Source organism: Rhipicephalus microplus, chromosome 6 (genome assembly GCF_043290135.1).
Source record: "Rhipicephalus microplus isolate Deutch F79 chromosome 6, USDA_Rmic, whole genome shotgun sequence".
Classification (NCBI taxonomy): Eukaryota; Metazoa; Arthropoda; class Arachnida; order Ixodida; family Ixodidae; genus Rhipicephalus; species Rhipicephalus microplus.
In genome coordinates, this window is record NC_134705.1 from 179,132,156 (window position 1) to 179,157,154 (window position 24,999).

The following is a 24,999-nucleotide window of genomic DNA, read 5'->3' on the forward strand; positions in this document are numbered from 1 at the left end:
ATGTCACAGTTTAGGGGAAACGTTGCTGGGGCTAGTTGGTTCATAATCCTAACACTTGGGAGCGCGAAATCGACGAGTACAAGACGGGTGGTAAAAGGCTACGGTGCGATAGGGGCTGACAGGACAGACACAGCACTTCTATGGTGCAAAAAGACTTGATGTGACAAGTGTGTGCCCCGCTGTCTTTTCCGAGACTTTCTATCTCTCGTCTTCTTTTTCTTTTTTTCTTTTTCACTGGCTTGGTAACACTATCTGTGACCAACCGATTTAAAGGGAACAGCCACCTATCATCATCATCATTATCACGGCCAATCTGTTAAAATAATTTGACGTTTCATCTGCCTATGCATTGTAAGAACTGAGTATGTGAACCAGTGCTGTCTAGCAAGTGAATTCTGGGCAGAACTGGAAATGCTCTGGTGAGAGAATGCAGGCTTATCACATTAAAAAGAAAGGACGTGATTGTATTAGTGACACTTCTGTTATGCGGCGTAGTCAGGAAAAAGCCGTTTTCAATGGCGGTTCCAACAACGAACTGGTCACCGTATTAAGGAAAATTATTTGCATTACCGTTGTGTGGGGACAGATTGTGGATCTCTTTAGTAGATTGCAAATAGCACTCTAAGCGTACATAATTTCTTCTGAATGCCTTCGAGACTTGGTTGTGATAGGAATATATGTTGCTCTGCCGATCCTGACTAGTGTTCTAAATGTGATGTGCATTGCGCCTGCGTACGTCATTCGGCTGTGTATATTTTGCTTTGTCTTGTTATGTGACACTTTAACATAACAACAAAGCAAAGCACCCGCGTTATGTGACACTTTAACATGTGTTCCTCTTGCAATAATCTCGAATGAGATCAGTAGCATTGTTGAACAAAATAAAAAATATATATAGTTGGGACACTCATGAAGTAAGCTGAGTTCTGAGTTTGCGCACTGTCCTGTGCATCTGTGTTCCTTCCTGTCCTCGTCAATTTCGTTTTAAGACCCAGGAACGACGACAATAGACATGGGCGCCTCCTCCTCACCCCCCTCGAAACAACCGCCGCCACGTCGACCAACCTCATCGGATCTAACACGAGCTAACTCCAGAAATGTCAGAAGGAAGTCACCCCCTATAGTTGAGTCATGGGCCGCGGAGATTTCGAGAAAAGACCAGGCCCCTTCCCCAGCTTTGGCTGTGCGGCTGGCCTGGAAACTTCGAGAACCCAGGTCTAACGTATATAAGCAAGTAGCGGAGGGTGGCGATTAGGAGTTGAAGTGTTTTTTTTTTTCTGCCGGTAGACGAAGGCTCGTTCTACAATAACAAAGCAGGAGATGAAGTGAGTGTTTTCCGCCAGTGGAATAAGACGTGACCAGGAGTAGCAACGCTTGAGTGGCCGATGTATTGCCGGCGAAGAGAGAGAGAATAAAATGAGGGAAAGGCAGGAAAGTTAACCAGAAAATGGAGGATCCGGTTTGCTACCCTGCACTAGGAGAAGGGGAAATGGGGAAGAAAGATTGGAAAGAAAGCGAAAAGGGAAATAGACGCGCGCAAAAAAAAGGGGGGGGGGGGGAGCTGGGGTGCTACAGTCTATACAATAGGCCGCTGCCACGCAAAAAGTTCAGTAAGGCCTTCACTGATTTTCTGTGAGCACACCAATCATGTCGTCTTTCCAGCACTGATTGTTCAGACAAAGGTCTGTCGTCAAGGCTAGCTAACGCAGCAGCTAGTTGCCGTCTTTGCACGCTGTAACGAGGGCCGTGACAGAGAACGTGCTCTATAGTTTCATCGCTGCCGCAATCACCGCAAGCAGCACTGTCTTCCATGCCGATTCGGAAGGCGAAAGCTTTGGTGAAGGCGACACCAAGCCATAGTCGGCAAAGCACCGTTGTCTCGAGTCGAGAGAGTCGTGACGGAGGCCGGAGTCGACGAGACGTGTCCAGTCTACGCAGTCGCGTGTGCCGTAAGCACTCGGTGTTCCACAGGGATTTTAATTCTGCATTAGCGATTTTTCGGATGGTCATTGCAGCAACCGGCGAAGAAGTTTTGTTATGAAAGCGCGGTCAGTTAATGAGAGTTTCCTGGAAGAGGAACCTCGAACGAAGTGGGACGACAACCGTCGCTGGACTTAAGAGTGTTTCCTTGAAGAGAAGCATTCAAGTCTTGTACCAAGAACTTTGCACTGAACATGTTCGACAAACATTTTGTTCTATGAGTGTCTTGGTTAGTTAATGGACGAGATTGCATTGTAGCGCGTGTTGTTTGTACCCGTTGTTTTCAATTCACTGGAGTATCTTGCGAAGGGTGTTGTATTGTATTTGATAACTTATGCCGAGTGTGCACGTTTGTGTATCGTTTCTTCTGCCTTATCTGAGAATATATTTTTGTTTTCTTATCAACTCTCCGCTCTGCCTCGTTCTTTGGACCACAGCTGGCGTTCGCTAGCACGCCGAAAGTGCCAACACTGAATTGTCCGCGCTTTCGTGGTGCATTTCGCGGGGCCGACACGTCAGCCCTTGGAACAAGCCCGGCGATTGCCCCCCTTGTTACGCGACAAGTGACAAATATTTCATGTATTGAGGAGGACATATACAGGACGCCTGTGTTTGTAAAGCAGGAAAGTCACTTTCACTATATTCACAATCAGACACGTGTCAGACACAATCAGACACGTGGTAGACCATCCGCTTGCCACGCAGACGAACCAAGTTTGATAGCCACTGTGCCCTAGAATTTTTTATCATTTATTTTGTTTGCATCGTTTTCAACTTTTCGATCATTTTGATTTTTCGCTCACAACCAACGACAGCGGCGCCAGGATTCCTGCGAAACAAGCTCTTTAACGTTGTCGCGTTAAAACTGACATCGGTAGCGTTTTTGACCCGACAAACAGTGTACCAGCAGGAATTTAACGCAAGCATTTTGCGTGGCAAATCAAGCATTCTACCACAAAGCCACGTCACGTCTCGGTATATTGAAAAATACGCTGCTCAGGTGCAGTGTTGGTAAAACATCAATTGTAGTTGCAACGCTGGCTATCCAATAAACATTACATATGTACTCCTATGACGCAGCAGTCTCGTCGGGTTGGGCGCACGTTAAAGAACCCCAGGTGGTCGAAATTTCCGGAGCCCTCCACTACGGCGTCTCTCATAATCATATAGTGGTTTTGGGACGTTAAACCCCACAAATCAATCAATCAATCAGTCTCGTTGGGTTAACGCAAGCTGTAGTTAAGTGCCACCCACCGAAGTTAATTTATGTAGTAGTGTCCAGGGTTACCGATCTCGCGAGCACAAGCGTTATATATCAGCTTACCGCTTCTCGTGTTGCTAATACTGATGTTGCTGTTGGCATTATTTATTACATATATTTAGCGTTATTTCATAACGTGTCGCTCAATAACAATATTACGACACGGTCGTGCGATCTGCGAAATTTTTTTGACACTTCCTAATGTTTTTTTTTGCGTTTGACGTTGTCTAACTGCATTTATTTGTACATTCACGATCTGTTTGGGCCCAATTTCGGTCCTGCGTTATTGTGTAAATAAAAATAATTTCAATGAATGTACGCAAACATCACAAATGTTTGTCTTAATTACTAAGAGATTGTCAATCTTCATAACTTAACCAGAGGAACCAGTCATTCGGGGTATGCTCTGGCATTCAGCCCAACAATGCCATACTATTCATCCAAGTACAGTGCTTGGGTGCCGCATTACTGTTATTTGCTCAAAAACTTCTCTCCTGATCTCAAAGTCTGTTCGGCACCATGGACAGTTAGCAAAAATTTTCAACGCGGCTTTGCTGCATGGTTTGTTTTTCAACCAAAAACTCTCGTTCACAGACTTCTCTCCTCGCACACTGTGCTTTCACCGCTCTGAATCGACAATCTGCGCTAATCTCCCAAGCTGACTTTCCCGCAAAGTTGTCTTCGAACCATGAGTTATTGTTCCCAGACTTCTTTTCCCATCTCATTGTGTTTTTGCCTTCCCCCACTCCCTTCTTTACGAACGACGACGGCAGGTGCTTCGGTTCGAGGAAACGTTGGTTAGAGCTGGGACAGCCGCACAGTCATTGTTGGGAGAAAACTTCGTTTTGTCGCACTCGCATGCCTTCGCTGGAATAGCAATGAAAGTATTCTGAGCACAATTTTTTCGTAAGGAACAGGGGAAAAGCAAAAAAAAAAAAAAAACCTCAGTGAGCGAGAAAAGTAGTTATGTGAACGAGTTTTGGCAGTTGGAAAGCAAACCGCATACAGTAAAGCTACATTGTAGTAAAGATGCCTTGATGATTTCTGCAAACTGACCATTCGTGGCGCAAGTAGTCTTGTCACGTAACGTCATGTGAACGTAAGCTCTCGACTGGGCCATCCGCAAGGGATATAGGCTTGCGAATTTCCTCCTTACCCTGATTCGGCATGCACTACAGCCGCACACCCGTTCTGCCTTGTTTCGATTGACTATCTTGCTTTTGTGCGTCTACAACTAGGCAAGCAGCGGAGGAGACGCCGCATGTATCCGTTTCTGCGTGTCTTGTGAAGAAATAAGAGGCGAGGAGTGCAAAGCGCCTGGTTGCAAGGGTTGATATGTGGGGTTTCTGCATCCATACGTGCTGACATTCTCAATAAAAAAAACTAATACAACGCATATTTTGGCGCAACATCAATACAGCGTGATTACGTAGTGTGTTACTTTATATCTAAAATGCAAATATGCGCAATCGTCAAGGCCGCAGCGCTTATTACACGGCGCAAGAGGCAATGGGAGAAAAAAAAAATGCCGGATTTACCTCGGCAGCCTGTCAATTTGGGAACCATTTCAGACGCTATTTAGGTTTGACTGAAAGGGCCGGCTTACGACGCATCTACGCACGGAGCCGGCGTAAATGGTGGTGGTTGGGAGGTGAGGAAGAGAAGTTCGGGTTCTAATTAAAGGATGGTTCACAGCTTGCTCAACCCTTTCAGGCATACATGTACATACTTGTGTACGCCACTCGTTTTCAAGATTTATAGTACATTAAATGAACTCAACCTCCTGTTGATTATTTGCCTTAATTTTGCAGTGTACTGATATGATCACTTTTCTGAAGGCACTACCACGTTTGACGAGTAATGTGATGCGCAGTTTCCTGCAAGCGATGTGAGAAGCAGAAATTTTCCTTGCTCATAATTGACATAACCAAAAATTAATCTGCGCTATACTTCTAGCCTGAGATTTGATTCTGTTTATGCCAAAAGTAAGTATCGATGACTTCAGGATGAAGAGATATTTAATTGCAACTTAACTAAAACGAGTCACTAAGGCACACTTAAATTCAACAATTATCTTGTTATTTTTGTTGCAATATATAATTATTGAGTGCTTTGAAATAACGTTGTAGTGATTTGACACATTTACAGACAGTTCTTAATAGTTGCTGTCTGAAAGGGTTAAGCCTCCACGCCTCGCTTATCTTCTGAAGGATAGGCAAACAGGCGAGGCTGGAAAGTTAGCGAGGGCCTGCACCGAGAGGAGGTGCACAACGAGGACAGTATCGGAAAAAAAAGGAAAAAAAAGTTAAAAAATCTGACAGTAACTGACAGAAATTGAGCTTGATTCCGAGAAAAATTCAATGGCTGGTGCGAGGTGAAACATAGTCTGGCCGAACAAGCACCGACTTGTTCCTGCCTGTCTTTTTGCTGCCACGTCGCGCATGGCCCTCTGCATGCCTTTGGGTTCGCGGAACCTGCGGTCCACTCTTCCATGTAGCCGGTTGCTCCGGTGTCCACAGAGTTCAAATCACGACGCTGTGGATCCACCTCGTTTCTGTTTCTCACTACATCTTAACAACCGATTCTCCCTTCCCAAGGCACTAACCCACCCACCCCCCTTCTCCCCTCAAAGGAAGAACGAAAATAACATTTCCTCCCCCTTTTTTTTTTCTTCTTTTCAAAGCCCTAATCATAGCTTTTCCTTGAAGTCGCCATGGTCGATGCAGCGACTTCGTAAACTCTTGCTAGAACGTGCGGTGCACATGAAGGAGAGGGTTGTCCATCGGATTATAAGGCACTGCGCCATGCTCCCGACCGGGCTGCATCAATTAGGTGCCTTTTCTCATCTTCTAACCACTACCATCGGATTAGTGTCGGTGCCTCCAAATCAACTTGCATACCCAAATCCTCGCGTTCTTCTGGCGAACAGAAGAACACAGTATTGGGAGAGCATGAAAGAACGTGTAGCTACGGAACGACTTGAAAAGTCCCGACGGTCGCCATGATGCCCCACCAGCCTGCAGAGCAGTGGCGTAGAGAACCTCTCTGTGGCATCACATGGAAGAGTGGGTGGATGAATGGATAAATAAGAACGGAGCCACCGCCACCAATACAGTATACTATTATAACTATGTAGAAGTATTAAACTTCACTTGTGGCTTGATTGTAACCAGCAATCAGATAACCTCCTTCTGATTCAAAAGAGTTGTCTGTTGGGAGAGTAGGTGCTTTCACATAGAAACCATCGTGGGGGCGCAAATAAACACAACACACAAGAAGAGACAAACGAGCACAGGCGCAATCTGTCCTCGTCTGTCTCTTCTGGTGTGTTGTGTTTATTGGCGCCCTCACGATGGTTTCTCCTTCAGATTATTTATGCTGGCTTAAATTCTATTTTGCCTTCTCTGTCCCTGAATTCGGGGCTTTGAAAAATGCTGCGCTGTTATCTTGGTTGATTTATATGTGAGGTTTAACGTCCCCAAACCACCATATGAATATGAGACACACCGTAGTGAAGGGCTCCGGAAATTTTGACCACCTGGGGTTGTTTAACGTGCACCTAAATCTGAACACAAGTGCCTACAGCATTACCGCCTCCTTCGGAAATGCAGCCACCACAGCCGGGATTCGATCCCGCTACCTGGGAGTCAGCAGCCGAGTACCTTGCCACTAGACCACCATGACGGGGCATCCTAGTAGCAAGTGTAGTGAAGGTGATAAGGAACCAATGAAACGGGATTGGTTCCCGGGCCTCTCCAAAGAAATGACCTCTTACCAATTCTCGTACGCGATTTGTTTCAACCAGTGAAGACTAAGGATTGATATATTAAAAATCGGGTGGTAGAAAGTAACCATTTTCTGCGATCACATAATGAGCGTGGCCAGACAAGGATACCTATTAAGAAGCAAAAAGTTCGCTCTGAAAGCAGCCATTAACCGATATATATATTCCACAAACGCAGACTGTTCATTCACTAGCAAAAGCTACGTGTTGTTGACTGCGCAAGCAATGCGGCTCTTTTGCGTGTCGAAAACTGTACATTGGTATTGCGCTCCCTGTGGTTAAAATACAACTTCAAGCTACCGTTTTCGGTATAGTATACAGCGGCGGCAGTGAAATGTGGGTCGGTTAAACCTGCCTTCTAGTGAAAAAGAAAGAAAAGGAAAAAAAAACTTTCCTTTAGGCATCGCAAGTCCATTGACAACGCCCCCCTCTCTCTCTCTCTTCAAACGTAAGTTTCACTGTTTAACGCATCTGTGCTGCTACGGAGCTAGCTTAAGTGCCTTTTTTTTTTTCATGAAATAGTTGTAAAACTTTTGTTGCAATAATAAATATGTGAGTGAGCACTCTTTTTGCAGGTTTGCATGTTTCAAGAGCAAACATGCCCAGAAATAGGCTTGAATGTGTGTTCTAATTTCAAAGTTCATTATATTGGCGTGACATTTTCATTTGACCATTCTTTACCAGGGAGAAACATAACGTATGACACCCTTCTTCAATTTACTCACTTTTAGGGGTCCGTGATCACTTACGCCAGTACAAAAGGTGTCGCCGAAGCATCCATGGCTGAGAAAATTGTATTCAAGATACAGCAGCAATGTTAAGTATTCCGAACTGAAAATTTTTAAACTTAAAATTAGCTTTAGGGTGATTCAGTCTGCACGACTAATGTCCGCATAGTCCTTTTCCGGCCACAGTGCGAACAAAAGCCCATTGCGCTTTTTTTTACGTAAGAAATATAAACGTTGCACTTAGAGCTTTGCCTTCATTTCAACCATGATCACAGCCTCAATGAGTTAGGCGAATACGTTATAATGCAGGGAAGCGTGCTTCTGAGTTACGAGAAGGGCGTAGTTATGTTTGGTCGAACTGGATAACAATATCGACGAGGTTTGAGTCGCCTTACGTTCATAGCGAAGTTGACGTAAGTGCGCAAACAGTGCACACTTGATATAAATGCACTACGAGTGGTTACGACGTAACTACAGAAGAAGAGACAAGGAAAGAGAGAGTGCTGACTCTTCTGTAGTTACGTCGTAACTACTCGTTGTCCTGCGCTGTGCAGATATGTTGATTCCCAGTCACGAACTAGCCCAAGCATCAGTCTTATTAAATAGCACTAGACGGAAATACGAGGCACTACGCAAGCACTGCCTTTCAAACGAACGTTTCTTTTGTTTTGTTTTTTACGGACACGCATACACGTTATTAAGAGACACAAAGCAGTTCTTGAACAATTAAAAAATTAACGAAACAAGAACAACAACAAAAAAACAAGCTCACCGGACGCAGCTGGAGTCTGGAGACGCTTACAAGAAACGGGCGCGCGATTCTGTACTCCGCTTTATAGACGTCCGGTGGTGGTGGTGTCGGTAGTGCCTCTGACGAAGGAGGAAAAAAAAATCGCTAACCTTTGCAGCCCAATAGGAAGTGCAGCCAGTGGTCTTACGAGTGGGAAAGAGAGACATGGTGCTTTGAAGTCAAGAATGAGGATTACTCTTGGGACCAACCAATAAGAAGACGCGATCGTATTCCTTGGAGATAGAGGAGGGGACGGAACCAGCTTCAGAGCGTGTTGAGAGTGTAGATGGACAAAAACCGAAGGGCCGGCATGGGTCGGTGACCACGAGCAGGTGCGTGGGTACTTAGAACTCACCGCGAACTAGGTAAGCTCCCAGTACGGCGAACTGGCAAACTATGCCTGGTGCAGAAATGTGTTTCGCAGCATGGCACAGCGTCCAGCAACGATTACAGAAATACCCCCTTTTCCTTTCCTTTAACCTCTTACCCCACCGACATACAGTGAACGTCATGGGGGGGGGGGGAAGGGGGAGGAGGTACAGGAGAGTAGAGGCCACCATTTCGAGATGATCACGCACACGCCAAAGGAGGGCACTGCGCTCTGTTCCCGACCTGGTTGCAGGAATTAGGTGCCTTTTCTCATCTTCTAACCACTACTACCACCACCACCACGGCAAAGGAAAGACAGGTTGGAGTTCCTTTCTTCCCTGTAGACAGATCCTGAAGCTACACGCCAAACGCCATGACTCATGCGTAATGCAACATCGGAGAGCGAAGAAGAAAAAGTCACTGAGCATCTTCTGCGACGTGGACGGTCGCACCGAAGCGAACGCCAGCCGCCAGTGTGCCAAAAAAAATCAAAAGCGTGTCGCAGAAGAGCAGAGAAAAGGGGGACGAGCGGACATGTTCTTTGAATATGGGGCAAGGGCTACTCGTTTCCCCAGCGCTTCCGGGAGCAGAGGACCTGTACGCCATTGCCACTGCTCCGTTTTTCTTTTGATACATCCTCATCCGAGGAATGGGGGTAGCAAGGAGTAAGGGGGAAAGCAACATTTGAAAGAAGTAAACTAAGGCTTTGTACCTCGCAGCGCTGGAATGTGCGTGCAGAGACCACCGAAAAGTGAACGTAGACTGCCTCACTGCCGTGACCAGCCATCTTGTTGCGTTCTTTCAAAATCAAGTTATTTATCCTCGTTATTTTCAATAAAGTCGCGCCAACTGAGTTCACGTGCGCGCTTTCGTTTGAAAACGAGATATCTTGTGGTAACGTCGTGCATGAAAAGTCAGAAACGAAAACAAAGTGCAGCAAGACGGACGAGGCAAATGCTGCTTCACGAAGGAAAGCTGAGTTTCAAGGCCCATCTTGCCCACATATGCTTCGCAGGCAATCTTGGTCACACCAGAACTGCCTGTTCATCGAATGTTCACATTTTCACCCTTCGGTCTTTAGTTCAGTTTCACTACATTTATCAATGCGAGCCGCTTCTTACGTTGTGTACACAAATGTTCGATAATAAATTTATAATAATTCATAGTGTTATTTACTCATTGTATGCGAGCTGCTTTCCGATAAATCTGAGCTTTGCCGTAGTAACCCATATCGTTCGTCTCGCCTGGTTAATACGGGCATTATGCGTCACCTGAATGTCGAAAGAGACTGCAATGTCCGAGTTGGCTGCAACGGGTTGGTACACATCGGGACGGCGCATAATGAGAAGCACCGACCTCGTGGTCGTTAGTAGTAACCCCTACTAAGCTGCGCCTACAGAACGAGGGCGCGGCTGCCATTGGCCCCTGAAAAGGCAGACAGTGCTTAAATCCTTCGACCGCTTTTTGTGGCAGCGCAGACAAAACGAAGTGCCGAAAAATAAAATTCCGAAAAACATAACGCCGAAATCAATCACTTGAACCACGCCGAAACTCAAATTAAATTTCAAATCACGCTATTTCCGTCTCATGAACAAGGAACCATGAAACCCGGTGAACAAGAAACCATGAAAGACAGATTAGAAGACAACGTAGGAGGAGCGATTAGAGGCCGACTCCGCCACTCAGAGAGCAAGAAGCAAAGGTTACACGAAAATCGTTTGGCACCTGCTTTGGGTTGCCGGGACAATGTCGACGTTTTAAGTTTTCTACTAAGAATCGTAGGCAACTAGGAATGACTCTGCTATGCGACGAAATATGAGGAAGTATTTTTCCGATTTTTTTTTATTCTTTTTTGAGACCTTGAACCGTATGCAAAAGCAACATGGCTGTTGGAAAAGAGGACGAAACCATGTCCAAATCTTGCAAGGCTGGCGGAACATTAATCTTGGAACCTTTGTGTATAGCTCGGCGATGCAACCACTTTGGTGTTTCGGTGTTTCGGCATTTTGATGTTTTGGTGTTGCGATTTTTTGGCATTTTAGACTTTTAGTCATCTTTTTTTGTTTTCTACTTTTTAACTTTTCCTACTTTAAGATTCGGCATTCCGATAATTCGTCTTTTTTTTAATTTTCGGAGGCCAGCGAGACTTCTTGCAGCCGATGCGTTGACAACGAAAAATGGTTCAATGATTTTACCACCAGCAACTCGTTTTTTTTTTCTCTCGCTATGACGGCGAGAAGTAATCGAAGAAATTTCGTACCTTACAAGCAAAAACGCCGTTAAGAGTCTGTAGCGCCACCAGGGTCTTCTAGATGTTTCTATCTCACGACAAATGGACCCCAGAGAGTGGTGGTGGTGGTAGTGGTTAGAAGATGAGAAAGGCACCTAATTTCTGCAACCCGGTCGGGAGCACGGCGCAGTGCCTCTCCCCCCCCCCCTCCCCCGAAAGTCGTTCCGATGCGGCGTTCTTTTGTGCTCTTCGCGTTTTGACTGTCGCGCCGAGGGAACTCAGTGGTTCACGGAACCACGCAAAGACATAAGCCCTCCTCTGGCGCACAAGAAGGAGACGAGACGGGGCACCGGCGCTAATCGTGTCCCACGAGCTACCACGAGACGCGCGCAGTTTTTTACATGTCTTGCTCACCGAACTGGCTGCATGGTTGCCACGGCGTTGCACCACATGATGTGCGCAACGTATTATTTCAACTGCCTTCCGTTCTCGCCTCCAGACAGCGTTAAGATTAACTATGCTTCGGACGGTCGTTAATAGGAGGAGAATCGGTAATAGGATGGGCCGTCAAGCCACAGCTTTTTTAGGGAGACCCAGAACCCTGAGGCCAAACTGTGTGGCCCAAGACGATTCTAAAGGGGCACAAATATTCGAGCCACACGGAGTCCGTGAGAGGAGAAATCGACGTAAGCACAAGGGCCGAGCTAAGTCAGACGTAGGCTATATTAACATGCAGGGTGGCAGGAATACGTTAAACTGGGAAGAGATAGAAGAGCAGTCAAGGCAGGAGGAGCTGATGGTATATGGGGTTGTGGAGGCACATCTTCGGGACATGGAGCAACCACCTTGCAATCCGGACAACGTATGGAAATATTACAATAGAACAGAAGGCAGCAAAAAGGGGGGGGGGGGGTGGAATTGGTGCATTTACACATAAAAGTGTGGGTTGGCAAAGAGTCAAGCAGGGATGCATGGAACATTAATGGTCAAGAGGGAAAGTAGCTGGGCAGATGTCACTCTTTGGTGTGGTGTACTTGTGGACGGGAGCAAAGGCCAGAGAGGAAAACCAGGCAATGGTAGAGTGTATATCGAAGGGCCTTAAGGAATGAGGAGGAGAGTGCGAGATGATTATACTAGGAGATACGAATGCACACATAGAGGATATAGATGAGTATACTGACCGAACAGGCAAAATGATCATGGATATGTGTGAAACGCATGATTTGATCATTTGCAAGAAGCATACCGCCAACTAGACGACTCAAAATTGTACGAATACAAACGTATCGTATCAACAGAACTAAAGAAACTATTGGATGCAGAAAAGATAACCAACACTGACCACAAACTAATGCGAGCAGCATACCCTCGTCCAGGCCGCTTCTACATCCTCCCAAATATTCGTAAACCCGGCAACCCAGGTCGACCAATCATATCAGGCATCGGTACAATAACTGAACCCATATCGGGGTACGTGGACAAACAACAAGCCACATTCCATGCACCCTCGCGTCGTACATAAAAGAGACCATACATTTTCTTCGAGACATTGCAGGTCTGGGTGTGCCGGAAAACTCGTACTTGGTTACTCTTGATGTCTTTTCATTGTATACAAATATTCCTCACGATGACGGCATAGCTGCATTACAAAACATGTACACAGACCTTAGACAATCTAACAACCCAGATTTCTCTGCCATCGCAACTTTGACGAGGATGGTCCTCGAATTAAATTCATTTGAATTTAACCAAGAGTATTTTCGACAAATCATCAGGACCGCTATGGGCACCAAAATGGCACCCAATTATGCCAACGTATTTATGGGAAAGCTAGAATAGAAATTTCTTGGACAAAGTTCCTTGACACCACTATTATACAGAAAATACATTGACATCTTTCTTATTTGTACCCACAGCGAGGATGAGCTTCTCACCTTTATCAACACTTACAACACTGTACATCCGAACATACACTTCACACACACCTACTCGCAAACAACCGTAAATGTTTTTGATGTTACCATAACGATAAAAGAAGACAAGCTTTCTAGAACCCTATATCGCAAAACAACGGATCGACAACAAGACCTCCATTACCAAAGCGATCACCCGCGCCACTGTAAAAACAGTATTCCATACAGCCAGGCTCACCGGTTTAAGCGAATCTGCTCAAGAGACGCTGATTTTGACACGAGCTCACAGAGGCTAAAACTTATGCTCGCTAAACAAAAATACCCCCCACATGTAAGTGATGATGCCGCTAAAAAAAAAAAATGGCAGCATATCCACGGATAATGATGGATAGTGGGGCGAAGCATCCGTCCGTCCATTCGTTCTTGCTTCCCGTGCATCCATCCGTCCGTCCGTGCGTGTGTCTGTTCGTGCGTCCGCCCGTTCATCTGTGCGTCCGTCCCTGATTTCGTCCATGCATCCGCTCCTGCGTCCGTCCATGCGTCCATCCGTCCGTGAAGCCATCCATGCGTCCGTCCATGCGTCCGTCCATGCATCTGTCTGTGTGTCCGTTCGTCCACCTATTCAACACTCCAAGTACCACCATCTCGCATCTTTTCATCATATATTCCTCATATAGAAGCACCACCATCCAGCGGGCATTCCAAGGACTGAATGAGAGGAGGCACACGCACACTTTCCCACGGCTTGCGCTTCGTGTCTACTTCCTACCTTTAACCACCTCGAGTTCATGGTATATACTAGTTCACTGTATTCACGACACTGCGGCCCAACGCTCGCTAAACCTTTCTAAAACCTAGGAGGTTACGCCCACTGCGGCGAGTATAAAGTAGCAACCCTTTCTTGTCTTCTGTGGGTTGTTGAACAAAAAATTCGCAGCCTGTGCGTTAAAACTAAAAGCCCATTTCTCCTGTCTCTCATTCCCCCTTAGCAGCCATTGGCATGTACATTGAGCACTATAGTTTATTGTTCAACAACGCACAGAAGAAATCTCTCACCGGCACCACCTTGGAGGTCAAAATGTTATACTTTTTACAGAATACTACAATGGCTACGGGGGACGAACGGGTACCACTATAAGGAGCTTCGCCCCTAAAAGCGAGAAAAATGAAGCGTCATGACGTTATGAAGCGACCACCGCAAAAAGAGCCGCAACGAACAAACCTCTGCTTAAGTGACAGCACAAACTTCCCCAATGTAAACAAAATCCTTAAACGACATTACAACATTCTGGAACAAAGTGAACGTCTGAAACGCACATCCCCATCCGTTCCTGAATTTTACCGACGACCGCGCAACCTCAAAGATACACTTGTCCACTCTCAAATCAATACCTCACCTTCTAATAATTTATGCCGACCTTGTTTAAAGTCACGATGTCTTGTATATAAAGCAATGCGAGAAACACGCAAAGCAACCAGCACACAATCCAAGTTTTCGATTAACATACGAGGAAACCTAACATGCGATTCCTCTAATGTGGTATACCTACTCGAATACAACGTGTGCAGTATGCAGTACATCGGACAAACAGAAACACCATTCAGGATTCGTTTCAATAATTATAGAGCCCGTAGGAAATCAGCCCTAGTCTACCTCTATCAAAACGTCTCCATCTTCCCGACCATGCATTCAACAGACTATCAGTAACAAACGTTCTCGGTTTGATTCAAATCCGTCTCCTAGAGACGGGATTTGAATCAAACCGAGAACGTGAACAGCGAGAGTCATACCTTATCCACCGATTCAACACCCTCAATAGAGGAATAAATGAGAATCCGGGTACACTTGCAGCAATTAAAGCATCAAAAAACAATAACGGCAATAATGAAAATAATAACTGAGTTCACGGCACTGCAGCTGCGAAGGGCACTGGGCAACTGAAAATATTCCCAAGTGTAACTACTCTTCCTAAGTACAGCTGTCGTCTGTTTCTGTTTTTACCTTACTATCTAATCAATTGTGCAAAGCATGACATGCCCAACAGCAACCCTGTGCACAATCGGGAGGCCCCTACTGCACGCGTAATCCAGAAGCGGGCGAGCATCGACATTACACCCGCTTGCCAGCCTCTGCGGCAATACACGGCCCCTCTTTCAACGACGAGATGTCGACGAGGCGCTGAGTAGTTAAAGGCTTAAACTTCTTAAAAAAAGCTCTTTTCCCCCACGCCGAACCGCCAGAGCCATGCGGCGCCTTCTGGTCGGGAACAATTCGTTAGTGAAAGGAAGAATACACAGACCGCAGACATCCTAAGGTGAAAAGGAGAAAAGGGAGAGAGGGGGAGCTGGAAGGGGAAGGAGGAGTGGAAGGGGGAGTCCATCTTATATCCTCATTTTGTTTCCTCTCCCTCCTCCTCCGATTTTAAGATTTTATAAAGCTGAGCACCAACAAACTGTACCCCCAATCCTGATGAAGGCCGGACTCTGGCTGAAACGTCGAAATAAACCATGTTAGCTCCACCTTTTAGCTCCACTTGTTCACTGGAAGGGCTGGGGCTGAAATTAACAGACCCATTTTTATTCTTTTTTTCGCACACCTGCTCCAAGAAACTTTGAACTATAAGTGGTTGAAGGGTTCAATTTATTGTATGAATTTTCAGCCAGCCAGGCATATCTATGTCCAGTGTGTTCGCATTGAAAGCATTTTATTATTGTTCCTAAGAGCCGAAATAACGCCATGGGCCGATCTGAATGATTGCGATCAATTTTTAGATATCGGCTATTATAATAGTGCTCATTATTGAGAGCCGTGACGAGTACTAGTAGTCCTGACGATAGTTATAACTATCGTCATGTCATACCAACTTGCCCAAACAGTCACTACTAGTAGCCCGCTCTAAAATTACAGTACGCTTTTTCGCACAGCAAAAATGTACTGCGGTGAAGGTGGCGTAAAAACCCGTTCTGAACGTAGTAGGGCAGGGCCAGCAAATTTTAGAACCACAGTCCTTTTTTTTTCTGTTCTTTCGCAAAGTTAGCATACAGTGAACTAATAGTTACCGTTATGATCTACAAGTCTGTATTAGATTGGATAATTTGAAAATGCAGGTGATTACCGCATCGTCCCTTCCTTGCTAAACCTAGCGATAGTGAGAAAATTTTCAGGCTTCTCGGGTATTTTGGCGCTGCGTAGCGCTACTTCAATAAATATAACGGTTTCGGCACCACTTTGCGCGAAAATAAGAAAATTTTATCACATTGGCGCAATGGGTGCTGCTGTTGAATGTCTGCCTTATAGAACACAGTGAGAAAATCCACTCTCATGACAAAGGTTCTTTGAGCGTTAATCAACAGCTGAGAGAGAGAGAGAAGAAAACAAGAAAGTACTGCAGCACTGGCAGGGGCAGCGCCAGCAGAAGTGGTGGTGGTGGTGGGGGGGGGGGGGGGGGGGGGGGGCTGGTGCTTTTCAAAATGTCCGCCTGCCCTCCTTTTGCTCCCCCCCCCCCCGCCTTGCACAAGCGATTTCAAAACTCAAAGCAGCCAACCCCCCTCCCCCTCGCCCCTGGTAAAAACCCTTGTACCCGCTCTGAGCACTGGCAGAGCCAGGGTTGGAAGAAAGGGTTGTCTAGAACCCTTACATTTTTTTCTATCTATCTATCTATCTATCTATCTATCTATCTATCTATCTATCTATCTATCTATCTATCTATCTATCTATCTATCTATCTATCTATCTATCTATCTATCTATCTATCTGCCTACGACTTTTAGCTCTGCTGGCCGTTTCGATGATAATATCGATACCAAAATTGGTATGGTATAACATGACTGTATGACGAGCATAAGTGGTTAGTCATAACATGAAAATCATGACATGAATGTCATGATTTACATTTCATGGCCTTGCTGCAGCTCTTGCGCGGGCTTCCTTCTCATGACATATTGCAAAACCGGTATGGTGCGAGATGACTGCATGGCGAACACAAGTGACACCCTAACGTGGAAATCATGACATGCATGCATCATGCAAGACATGACTACACACCACACTCTTGGTTCGCTCGCGGTCGCTTCACTAGCTCGACATATACCAGATTTGGTATTAGGGATCATGAATGGATGATGAAGGTATATGAAGGACTGGTGCAAACACGATAATCATGAGATGCATTTCATGCAAAAACATGACTACATGCCATGTTCATGATGCTCTCGCGGCCGTTTCACTAACTTCACATATACCAAACTTGGTATTACGTGACATGAATGGAAGGTGAGGGTATATGAGTGGTGCAAGCATGATAATCATGACAGGCGCGTCATGTAAGAACATGACAACATACCACACTCATGATGCAATCGCGGCCGTTTCGCTTGCTTCCCATATGCCAAATTTGGTATTACGTGACGTGAATCAACGACGAAGGTAAATGACACCTCCAAACATGATATTCGTGACAAGTAAATCATGTACGGCGTAACATACGTCGGTTACGAAACGTTGTGCTGAATTTAAAGTGACATACCAGCCTTCCTCATTCGTGCTTCCAATATCATCGATTGCGACTGGACGTGGGATCTGTCATTTTTTTTATTTTCATGATTTTGCTAACTACAAAAGAATGTCTGAGCAGAAAATTTCGAAAAGCGTTTTGAAGGGTCGTGTTTACAAAAGTGCACATGTTTACGCATAAAGCCAACAATTGGTAAAACCAGCTGTATGAGAAGACTGAATAATGAAAGGTTGTAGATTTTATACCATTTTAGAAAGAAGCAGAGGAGGCATGAAAGACTTATTTGGTTTATTCTCTCTTCTAAAGTGACATAAATAAGCAAATTTTCACGAGGCAATCATTTTAGGCGAACAGAACTTGTGCTGCTACCTGGTTTTGGTCACTAAAACTATTTGTGGCAGCTCACGGCCTTCGGGATTCAATCGACACAGCTATTTCGGAGGCTGAAAGCGCGACGTTCAGTTTTGCTGCGAGTAACTAGATGTCGCTACGGGTGTAAAAACATCTAGCTCACGCGCTTGGCGTTTCGTGTTGTGTCGCGCACCTTGTAGTCTCCAGCGGACGAGACAAAAATAAGGTAACCTAGCGCACCCAGGTTGTTAAGAGCGGTAAGAAGTTAGCTAGACAGAGAGAGCATATGCGTAGCACTTGATTTTCACGGCGCGCAAACCTGAAGTATTCAGACAGTCTTGTGTTTGACCGATACGTGGACATAACGAAAAGGTGGAAAAAAAAAAATCGGCCAGCCTCGCAATAATATTGTAGGAAGCATTAATCCTGAAGGAAGCTCGCAACTGGGCGGTCTTGCTTGTTTCGCCTAATTTTTTTTTCTCTTTCTCTCTGTTTTCCTATTTTTCGTCTCTGTTTACTTCTAATTATATCGCTCTGTGTACTTCCTCCTTCAATGCATGGTTCTTGAAGAAGAGGAAATAGACACATAATTTCTGTCTGCCTTGCAGGGTGCGGGCCACAGTGCTATTTGGTCAGCGCTACATAAATTAATTCAGACAACCTGAAGGATACGCTGCTTGTGGTACTGCTAGATATATCAAATTCTTTGTCCCCATTCTTCTATCTTGCTAATTTGTTTAATATATTCTGGTTTATCAAATTCTTCTGCACTTTTTCACGTTTTTTTCAAAGGAACATTATTAGTGTTCTTATCTAATTTCTCTCTCTTTCTTTAGCAAGCGTTGTATAAAAAAAATTTCCATTTTAAGGCACAGTGTGGCCAATTCCCCTTGTGAGTATGAGCCAAGATCTGGGTGACAAGACAAGACACGGCACAATGCTTTGTAGGGGATGGGAGAAGTCGGATAAAAATATTAGCAGAAAGATGAAGAAGAGAGAACCCTCGCCGCGCAGGAAAAAAAGAAATCGGAAAGACATAGGATCTTTCTAATTTCTCTTTCTTCTATTTATTTCTCTCTCACTCTATATTTCCCGCTTTTTTTTTCTTTCTTTGTCTTTCCCACTGTATATATATGCCTCCCTCACTGTTTTCTTTCTCCTTCCTAATTTTCGTTATGCCCCCTTCATCTGTCTTTTATCTTTTTATCTGTATCAGCCGTTTCTTTCTATATCTTTTTCTCTCTATTTGTTGTTGTCCATCTATACTTTTTTCTTTCTTTCTCTACCTTAAGTTATCTCTCTTTCTCTCCTCTTTTTCGTCAATAAATGTTACTGCATCTTACGCAGGACCAATCGGCACACGTGTTCTGTGAGACATATGAGATCAAGAAGAGGAGGAAGAGCGCGCGCCTGTCGTTCCGTGACGATCATTTTTTTTTTTTTCTCTCTTTTACTGATGCCGGAGTTGGCTTCTTTACAACCTGCTGCTATTTCACATTACGGCCTCGGTTAAACAACAGTTTTTTTTTTGTTTAATTCCTTTGGTCCGCTATATATCCGCAGGGATAAGTACCTTCAGCATTGATGGTTTTACGAGTGAAAATGAGAGAATGCCTTGCTAAATTCTGCACCCTGATCACGTTCGATTAAAATTTTACCTTTAGAAGCGTAGTAGCGTTATTGTCACCCTAGAAAACCTAATCGAAAAATCCACTCATTAACGTCAATTCCCGGCGTTGGGTATGAGCCATCGTCCGAGGACAAAAATATGGAAATTCGAGCGTATTTTATTTTCGGGCGACCCTGTTTATAAAACAAACGGTCAAAGTTGTGGATGTCTTGCAATAGTTTAATAAAGTTTCAAATATATTCAGACTGTAGGCCAGTTTATTACACCTAAATTGCTTTTTTCGCAATTGCTTTCTTTATTCATTTATTTATTGTTGTTGATGAAAAAAATCTGCTCCATTTTTCTATGTCCGTTACCTCTAATCGTCAATTCCTTATATTGTTTCCCTTGATCCCGCTCATTACTTTAATAGACGTGAGCTAACAAATTAACAGTATTTCGTCAGAACTACCCTGTTCTTGGTGCGATGCCCCAGCGTAGGTGTGTGCCACAGCTTCCAGGCACTTCCTTCCTTTCTTTTATATTTGTTGAAGCAAGAAGCACTGGGTAGGCAACCCCGCCGTGGTGGTCTAGTGGCTAAGGTACTCGGCTGCTGACCCGCAGGTAACGGGATCGAATCCCGGCTGCGGTGGCTGCATTTTCGATGGAGGCGAAAATGCTGCAGGTCCGTGTGCTCAGATTTTGGTGCACGTTAAAGAACCCTAGGTGGTCGAAATCTCCGGAGCCTTCCACTGTGGCGCCTCTCATAATCATGGTGGTTTTGGGACGTTCACCCACACATATCGGTCAAATCATCAACACTGGGTAGGCATCTCAAAGTTTGTGGATAATAATTTAGCCTATCGGGAAGCGACCCGCAATCCTACCCCTATAAAACGGGGGTGCAATCCTTCCGGACCCCAATAAATGTTTTTCATCCGTCCGTCCGTCCGTCCGTCCGTCCGTCCGTCCATCCGTCCATCCATCCATCCATCCATCCATCCATCCATCGGGAAGCGCACCTACCGGCATTGCTTTGTCGATTCTGCATCTTAATGGCACAAACATATTTTTATAGCTTACCGGCAAGATCTGAACAGTCATGTAATCCAGACGCTCTTTTTCTCGCCCACCAAGTCACGGTTTCACACAGACCAAATATTTGTTCGAAAGAAACCTGACAGTAAACATATGGATGTTAGTAAAGCAATTGAAACGAATGGCTAAAATCCGACTACTAGACAATATTATTACGATATTTTTTTCTAAATTTCCAATCTCTCAAGTGCTTAAAGTCAAGTTACAAGATTGCCCTGTGCATATGCAAACAAATAACGTGATAGCCGCAGATGCCTCTGTGAATTCTGACGGCAGGCTTAAGAATTGCTTCCCTCTTAGTTGGCTGGTCCTTCTCCGTGAGAATGCCAGATTTAGGTCCTGTTTTTTTTTTTTTTTTTTTGAAGCTTAGCTCTCGCCTATCATTCTGGCGCCTCGAAAACTCCCATAGAATGAAACCGGGGTGATTATAACAGCAATTTCCCCTTCGGTATGTACAGCTCTTACAGCTTTAGAGAACTCACAAGCCCTTATGACATTCTCCACATTAGTATTAAGCCTAAGCTCATAAAATTACCATGGTTTGCAGGTAACTGTTGGTTGCAGTTTAATGGAACAGCTGATTGCCTAGCACGAGCATCGCTAAATGGTCCAATAATATTGGTATTTCTAGCAGTGGAATATATAACGCGATCATATGCATAAAGTTAGCTATTTTATAAATATGACGGAAACATAAACGAAATGAACTGAATATCAGAACGAAAAACTTTTGTGGAAACATTAGTGCACTTTCAACCACTTAGCACCCTTAAGCGAGTTTAAAGCAAGCAAATCTCTCTTTTGCCTAAGCACAATTAGCAAAAAAAAAAAAAAAACGTGTAAGGGTGTCTCACCTTCACAAACAGCCTTAGTGTTCTAGCCAAAACACACTCAAGGAGTCAAGGGTCTTTTGAGTTATCGAAGTACCCATGACCCAACAACAACAAGTAAAATAACATATGGTACTCGCTAAACAACAACGAGTAAAATGACAGATGGTACTCGCTAATTAATAAGTCGTTGGATCTTAGGCAAGTTTAGTTTAAAAGATACGTCTCTTTCAGATCTATCTACAGTGATAGCAATAATTTAAACCTATTATAGTGTTCATTTATACGGAACAGGAATATTCCCGCTGGCGATGAACGGTGGCTTAAGACACTGTCGCTACATGTGTAGATCAGATGGTCGCTTTAAAGGTATGTAGCGCGAGTGCTCCATCCACGGGGTTATATTACAATGCGCTCATTTGTGTGTATGGTTTTTCGTTTGCGTGCATATTCTATGCTGATGTCATCTGTATGTGCACATTCCCTGACTGATATATTTTATTAGAGACGAGGGAGCCTTTGCTCGGGGCTGTGTGCGTCCCTCGGCGACCGTCCGCTCCCCCCCCCCCCCCCCCCCACTGCGCATGCGCCAACTCTCGCCGCTCTCCTAACGTGAGGGCGAGAATGTGGAGTTGAGAAGGTAGCAGATCGCGGCTTCCTCTTCGTTTTCTCTCACCTGAGTATCTCTCCACCCCAGCTGTGAGCTCTTACATAATGCTGCGCTCGCTCGTGCCATTGCACTCTCCTAGCAACGCTGGGTGTTCACTTTACGGTACGCACACAGTAATACACAAAAACGGGAAAGGGGGCAGCAGAAGCGGTACACAACGCCACGCACACATGAAACATACATGAAAACATAGTGGAAACAAAAAAAATGGAAACACAAGTGAACACAGCGCTGCATGCTTCGCATCCCCACATGGTTCCCTTTAGTGGAAGAGATGGTGTAATATTTTTTTTTAATTTTTCAATAATAAAGATGTATACACCATTGGAAACGCTTCATGGTATGGACATTTCGATACGCGAAAACACCCTTTTCCTAGGGTGTAAGCGTGTCAGTTATCAATTATCAAGTCGACCTTGATTGTTGAAATAGCGATCCCGAAACTTCGTATTGCTACTTTTGTGCCAAAGTGCTTATTTTTGAAATAAAATCACGTTTTAATGGCCCGCATCGCGGAAGCGCACTTCAAGTCAACCGCCCGAAAGTAGACTCTCAGAAGTCACTGTTAGCGTGGCCAATGTTGCCCGCCTTTACGACGCGGCCACCAACCGAGGAGGATACATTCTATGTATCCTTCTTGCCACCGACAGCAGTGAAAGCAGAACGAAAGTTGCAGGATCCCCAGTAGTAACAACATCCGTGCAATCTCGAATGCCATAATTCTGCTTGCTTGGTTCAATTAAGCCCCGCTGGATGGCACCTCATATCCAGCCTATAGGCTGGATATATAATCAGCTGAAAACTGGGATTTTGAACCACTCACGCCAATCCCCATAGTACCGCCACAAGTTCTTTTTTGTTTTTCAATCAATCAAACCGAAACAGAAAAGCTGCATTTCATAACGGATCTTGGTGCATGGAGGATTTTTTTTATTACAGCAAGTTTGATTGCTAGTGATCAAATGTAGTCACGCCTCGATCATTTCACAAATGTCCCACTCATGGCGCACGTCATCTGATACGCTGTCAACGCTCAGCTTAATTTATCTTAAGTAACACCCTCCTGTTATAGTAGTGCAAATTTAGACGTTTTTATACAAGATCATGCCCCCCCCCCCCCCCCATAAGCTCAAAGTCGCACAGAGTTGGCCTGGCGAGATAGCTCTTCAGTCAACTCTGCGAAAAATAGAAGCTATTCAAGAATATTTTCATCATGTCATAATATTCTTTACTCATAAAAACACTTCTCGTTATACCTTTTGTGAAGGCAGGTTTAAATTTAACTGCAGAAATTGTATAAAGTCTGATGCGGTTTGTAACTATATTCAAGCTACTAAACATATCCAATTTTAGTCTCTTCTTTAGTAGGTATAAAGGCCTGTCAAAGTTTAAAATATCCGTCACAAATTTTTCTGGTCATATGTATGCAGCTGTCTGGTCCGCTCGAAATTCCCGAATTTCGTGAATATATAAGCTGTTAACATCCTTTCTTTTTCTCCATGAAAATACTTTCGGTAACAGGCATTATTAGATTTATCAAATTTTTACGCATCGAGATGTCGAGCACCAACGGCATCACATTTTTTTTTTTTACAATAGTCCAGGGGACAATTTCATGTTGATGTCATTGCCGAGGTCATCATACGTGTCACGACCACAAAGTAACGATTATCAGGAACGTACGCATGTACGGCGGCACTATTGACAACCATGGTAGATCAGTGGCTGCGGTGCTATGGTCCCTGGAATACGCTGGCCCCAAGGTCACGGGTTCAACCCACTTCCGGCTGCGCAATGTCAGTGCACGTTAAAAAATCACCAGATATTATTATTATTATTATTATTATTATTATTATTATTATTATTATTATTATTATTATTATTCGGTTGGTCTTAGGTTAGATATCTTCAAGCAATCCATTCAATTTGAGTCATTTTGACCCTCTGATGTTCTTTAACGTGTAGTTCAATCTAAGCGCATGGATCCTCCCAGAGTTGCACCCCTCTTGGAGGAGCAGCCGCCAAGGCCGAAAATCTCAGCTGCAACCGCGAGTTTAGGAGAGCTTCACCTCACGTCAGAAGTGACCACAGTGGGCCACTATGGCGGCACACGAGAAGCCCTGGCTGGTGCGTACTGCGTTTTCCCATAATTATAAGCGTTATAACCGTTATTAAATTGCCCCTGCAACACTTCTGCGGCGTGACCAGAAACACGCGAGCCAAACATTGCAGCGCAGCATGCGGCCTGGACAACTAATTGTCAGGGTCAGCTATAAATATTTCCCTCTTCTTTCTATGAATGACGTCATATACCAAATGACCATGCCACGTGTACAGTTTCATAGCCACTGGCTGGTTTGAGCATCGCAATCTGCATGGTTGCAGCGGCCGCCGCAAGAGGCCGCCACATGCCTCACGCGCACTGGCAACCAAACTGAAAGTAAGCCGTGCATTCAAAGAAAAAAAAAAGTGGTCAAGGTCATGACGTGCACGTGACGTAGCTTATTTCTCCCACGCCATCCTTCCCTCCTTAGCTTCCAGCACGCTTGTCGGAACGATAGAAGAGAGAAAGCAATTTCTACGGACGACAGATATATGTAAGCCCGCTCGTATTTCTAGGAGATAAGGGGAAGGGGGGGGGGGGCTGGAGTTTTCAGAAGTTTTGGCTGCTCCCAATAAAAGCAAATATAGTCAAAAGAGAACGTATGAGTTACCATTCTTTCTGCCCCGCTTAAAGAACTCACTTATCGTGGGTGCCCCCCCCCCCCCTGCCCCGCCCCCAAAGGAAAAAATCCTGGGGCTGCCTCTGTATACTTGACAGAAAAAAAAGTTTGCTGGGGTATTTGTAGGGCGCTAAACTCCTTTAGTGAAG

General features: G+C 44.8%; 1 protein-coding gene across 1 annotated transcript in view; it reads right to left on the minus strand.

Moving 5' to 3' along the window:
- Positions 1–8,640, minus strand: part of LOC142765701 (uncharacterized) — a 28,119-nt gene extending 19,479 nt beyond the window's left edge. The window contains exon 1 of the mRNA XM_075867149.1: positions 8,526–8,640. The gene's annotated coding sequence lies outside the window, so the exon portion shown is untranslated. The remainder of the gene's footprint in view (positions 1–8,525) is intronic.
- Positions 8,641–24,999: the final 16,359 nt, after the last annotated feature.